The sequence below is a fragment of the Triticum dicoccoides genome, chromosome 6B, assembly GCF_002162155.2.
Source record: "Triticum dicoccoides isolate Atlit2015 ecotype Zavitan chromosome 6B, WEW_v2.0, whole genome shotgun sequence".
In the NCBI taxonomy this organism is placed as follows: domain Eukaryota; kingdom Viridiplantae; phylum Streptophyta; class Magnoliopsida; order Poales; family Poaceae; genus Triticum; species Triticum dicoccoides.
In genome coordinates this window covers 158,710,342-158,716,167 of record NC_041391.1, presented here as the reverse complement: position 1 = coordinate 158,716,167, position 5,826 = coordinate 158,710,342, and positions in this window count along the sequence as shown.

Here is a 5,826-nt window from a genome sequence, read left to right as displayed (position 1 = left end):
AATGCCTGAGCAGTATGAAGGTCCTGTCTGGATTCTCGTCCAATATAAAGGGAATAATAAACATGGCGGAGAAAAAGTTCCAAAACCTGAAGTCTCACGACTGCCACGTGATTATGACGCAATTGCTTCCGATTGCTTTGAGGGGGCTCCTGCCGGAAAATGTTCGAGTAGCCATTGTGAAGCTATGTGCATTCCTCAATGCAATCTCTCAGAAGGTAATCAATCCAGAAGTTCTACCACGGTTACAGAACGATGTGATCCAATGTCTTGTCAGTTTCGAGTTGGTGTTCCCGCCATCCTTCTTCAATATTATGACGCACCTCCCGGTTCACCTAGTCGAAGAGATTTTCGTTCTCGGTCCTGTATTTCTACACAATATGTTCCCCTTCGAGAGGTTCATGGGAGTATTAAAGAAATATGTTCGTAACCGTGCTAGGCCAGAAGGAAGCATCGCCAAGGGCTATGGAAATGAGGAGGTAATTGAGTTTTGTGTTGACTTTGTTCCTGACCTTAAGCCGATTGGTCTTCCTCGATCGCGGCACGAGGGGAGACTAAGTGGAAAAGGCACGATCGGAAGGAAATCAACGATATGTATGGACGGCCATTCTCTGACTGAAGCACACCACACTGTACTGACCAATTCCAGCTTGGTGGCTCCGTACTTTGAGAAACACAAGAATATTTTACGCTCGGACAACCCGGGGAAGCCTGAATCCTGGATTAGGAAGGCCCACATGGAGACTTTCGGCAGTTGGTTGAGAAAATATTTAATGAATGACAATGATGTTGTAGATCAGCTGTACATGTTGGCCAAGACACCATCTTCGACTATAACGACTTTCCAAGGGTACGAGATAAATGGGAATACATTTTACACGATCGCCCAAGATAAAAAGAGCACCAACCAAAACAGTGGTGTCCGCTTTGATGAGGATGCTCCATGGATACGGCACAATCGTAAGCAAGCAGGGACACAAGGGAAGAAATGATGTGTAATAATTTATTGTACCAAACTTTGTTGAATGGATCATGTGAATTATATTACCCGTGATGTGTTTGGTGTCCATTTTCGAATGATACATGAAATTTGGAGTGATGTAGTCCATGACGCTCCATGGATACCAAAGTTTGACGACCGGCCTCTGGTATATTATTTGATATATTATTTGTATTTTTAGAATTTTGAATTGAATTAGTTTTATTTTTCTGAATTTTTTGATATATTATTTGTATTTTTAACATTTTTTGACGCGCGGTGTTTTTTTAGGGATCGAGAGGGGACGGCGAGGGTTATAAATGTGTTGTCCTCGCCTCCCCTCTCCGTGACGCCGTCGTCTGCCGCCCCGTCTCGCGCTCTACCGCGACACCCTCTCCCACCCCTTCCTCGCCCCCTCCTTTTGCCACCGCCCTTTCGCCACCGCCACCGCCACCGCCCCCCTTCTTCACTTAATTAATTTGTTTTTACTACATGTTTTCAGGACTGATATAATGGCGGACGATAGAGCTGACCCGATTATGGACAACTATGATCCGGACGGTGAAGCACATATGTTCGGCATCATAAACGGCGATATTCTATATGTGCCGACCGGAGAAGAAGAAGATGATATCTCTTCTTATCTGAACCTTGACGGTGAAGATGAAGGGCGCCGTCAGCAAGATGATGCCGAACAAACGTCGATAAATGACGATCTTCAAATGGAAGTAGCAACCACCTCCGGCGCCGAGGTATATATATACATTGAGCCTCTGGTGATATAAACTAACTGATTTGAATAAATATGTGTGTACTAATGCGCGCGACTCTTTCTTATTTTAGCCCTCGGCCGGATCGTCGAAACAATCGAGTACGTCGTCAAAGCGTGGCGCAACCAAGACGATGAAACAAGGAGAAACATGCACCATCGAGGTTGTCGACAGTGCAACCGGCAGGCCGCTGGAGCCCCGCAAGAACGCCACCAAGTTTGTCAGCCAATGCGGAGCCATTGTTAGAGACAACGTCTCGATCACCGTCCAGGAGTGGAATGAGCCAAAGAAGGCACGAATTGATGGTTTCACTTTTGTCGATAAGAGAACAAAAAAAGATTGCTTCAAGAAGCTTATGGAACATTTCGTTCTACCTCCGGAATACAACAAATTCGATGAGGAGGGTAACAAGATTGAGGAAAACAAGGAGAGGAGGAGGCTAGTCAAACAGTTCGCTCTTCATAAGATGGCCGACGCACACCGGAAATGGATGTGATGAAGAAAACCATGAGTGTACTAGTAGCCGAAAGAGATGCAGCTCGGGTGCAGCATGAAGATCATCCAGCGGATCTCGGAAGCCAGCAGCGCAGAAGCAGCGTGGCTTCCACGGAGGCCCCACCGGCTGGTGCAGATGCACCGACGATCGAAATTACTGCACCGGAGCCTCTGGTGGTCGAAATTACTGCACCGGAGCCTCTGGTGGTCGAAATTACTTCACCGGAGCCTCCTTGCTACCCCGTGGACGATATAAAGGAGATGAAAGAATGTCATCTGTATTATCCTATCGGGAACATGTCCATGAAGGTAGCCATCGGCAGTGCTTTACCATGTTTACCTGGAGCACTCCACCACAACAACCCCATTCAAGATGGCTATGCTCGTGTCACGGTGGAGGACATAGTCCAAGGGTTTGAGGACCTGGAGATTGACATTGCTACACCTGAAGGGGAGAAAAGACTTGGAGATGTCAAGCGCCATTTCATTCTATGGCAAAAGAAGTTTATCAAGTTTCCAGGCGAGGCGCCAAGGACAACAAGTCCACCCCCCTACGGTGGTGGCGGTTCACCTACACCTCCGTCACGTCAGCCAACGCCCCCCAGTCCACAACGTCCGGCGGGTGATCAGACGCCGCCCCCCAGTCCTCGTCCGGCGGGTGATCAGACGCCGCCCCCCAATCCACCTCCGGCAAAGAAGCAGAAGCAGTCCTGGATTATTAACCCGGACCCTTATGTACCTAAGACCACAAAGGTACCGGAGCCATCATTGAAGCCTCTCCCCACAAGGCCTTGGGAACATAGTGCCGAGGAAACTGCCGCGGCCGCGGCTGCTGATCATGAGAAATGGAAGGCGGACTGCAAGAAGAAAAGAGAGCCCGAGCCCAAGCCAGTATTTTCTGATGAGCAAAAGAAGTGGGCTAAGTCATTTTTGAGCACACCGTCCCAAGCCGCGAAGAATCTGCCTGACGACTATGCACGTGAACTTCGTAGGCAGGCACTCATGTTGAAGGAGAAGAAAGAGCGGGCGGAGAACCAGGAGAACAAAGCCTTGGAGGAGGCCGAGAAAACGGAATTAGAAAGTAAAAAAGCGGGAAACGAGTTGCCCAGCTCGGGGAACAAAGTAAACAATCGATTGCCCCGCTTATAGTGAAAGCCGCCGGTCCGGATGACCCCGATATCATAGCAGCTGCGGCAGCACATGGATTGACTGTAACGAGTGCCAGAGAACAAGCGGCCAACTTAGGTATTACTCTTCGTGAACTGTTAGGCCTTGATGAGGCGCCAGTGAAGGAGGTAGTAATTACATATGTGAAGAATGGGCCTCTCGTCGAGCCTGCGCAGGAACAGGATCTACCTCCACAAATGAAAGGTCTGCTGAAATGGTACAAGGGTTACATAAAAAATAAAAACGCCAAAGAATATATTTATGTGGAAGTTAGATATGAGCATCACTTCAAACATTACTATGTACAAATTCATCTGAGTGAATTGTTCCAGCTTTTCAATCTGCGCGAGCTCGACAAATCTATCATCAGTTGCTACGTTCTGTAAGTGATTTATTTCTACCCCATCTCGTTCATATTGCCTGCACTATATATATGTCCTAACTATATTGTTGTGTCCGCTATTATACATGCAGAATGAAGATTAAGGAATGCATAGTAAGGAACATCCATGATGTTGGGTTCATTGACCCACACATCGTTAATGGATATGTGTTGGAGCATCACCCCGCCGACATGGAGGCAGACCTGTGGCAGTTTCTTACAAAGCAGGAACTCAAAAGTGATATTCTATTTCCTTACCATTTTGGGTGAGTGTTTCTGTCTTGAGCACATTCTCTTTTGTTTACTCCATGCATGGTATGTGGCCGGCTAATCGATGAGTTATGCATGACGTACTGTGCATGTATCGTGTCCGCAGGTTCCACTGGATTCTGCTAGTAATTAAAGTTGACACCTCAGAATGTCTCGTCCACGACTCTCTGAATAAGGATCCAAAGCTTTGGGTCGACATGAGAAGAATGCTGTAGAAGTAATTATTTTCATTCATTTGCGCTCTATATCGATCGGCCTATTTCGTTCATTTCCTAATATCAAGTAACTAATAACTCTCTTGTTCATTTAATTTTCTTTGCCTCGTAGGGTTTGGAGACGGTTCATAGATACAAAGGTCGGTGAATTCAAAAAAGAGCTAGAATTCAAAAGGGCAAAGGCTAAGAATGGTGAGGATATTCAGCCAGCGGGGACCAATCTATGTGCATACTATGTCTGTGAGATGATCCGGAGATACACCTCTGAGCGGGTTCCGAGTGATACCAATGCTCAGAGGAATAACCTCCGGATGATGCTTAGTCCAGAAGCTCGCTTCCGACCACTTCAAGAGGAACTAGCTGGATGGTTCAGGAGGGAAGTCCTCCATCCTAAAGGAGAACACCATTACGAGGACGTAGAACTTTATATGCATTAAATTATGTATGGAAACTTGTTCAAAATTGTATATGGTCATCCGATGATATTGAATATATATTGTATATTCCTCTTGAATTCTTTTTGGTTCTAATTTCAAATTTGTTTGAAATTGTACATTCATATGCATGTATGTAGTACCGTAGAATATGTGAAACTCCTTCAAAATTAAAATAAAGCACAAAAGAAATAAAACAATACAAATTAAACAGAAAACAGGTTTAACGGGAGGGGCTAAAACCCTAAACCTGCGGCGGCCTTTAGTCGCGGTTGGCCAGAAGAACCGCGACTAAAGGTCCTCCGCCCCGACGGCCACCTGGCGCCCACGTGGACGGGCCTTTAGTCGCGGTTCTTAAGCAACCGCGACTAAAGGGTGGGGCCTTTAGTCGCGCCCGTTCGGTCGCGGTTGCGCAACCGCGACTAATGGCAGTTGCGAACCGCGACCAAAGGCCCTTTTTCCACCAGTGTATGAACAAAAGTAACTAAGAATGATGAAATCACAATTCATATTTTCTGTTTACATCAAAAAAACATTTACAAGTACCTTTTGATAGCAGGAACAATCGCCAGATCTAAGCGTGGCGAGCTGTTTTGCGCCCCTCCTCCTTGCAGTCTGACGACGGCATGGTCGAGCCCCAACCAAAATTTGCAGACACGAGCAGGCACCGCATCCAGCAACCACTGCCTTTACCTCTCTTTTCCCCGCCTCCACCGAAAGCCATCTAAGCTAAGCTCCATGCTGCTGTGTGCCGTCACCGCCGCTGTCATTGTCTCGGTTGCCATCGTGGTCATGCTCTGCCCCTCGCACTGCCGTCGAGTGAGAAGATGGAGTGGAGAGGGGGGAATTGTCAGACCGAAGCCGCGCTGGTGCAGATGGTTGTGGCTATGGCGGAGAGAGAGCCAGAGACAATATGGGACGGACGACGGAGGTGGACGGGGTGATGTTTTAAAAAGGCAGAGGAATGGTGTTGGATTTGGGAGATTCACTTGCGAAGAAAGTTGATAAGGTGGAGTGGGAGATTGCTTTTGTTAGTACTCCCTCGGTTCCAAATTACTTGACCCATATTTATCTAGACACGGATGTATCTAGACACTAAACTGAAGGAAATATGCCC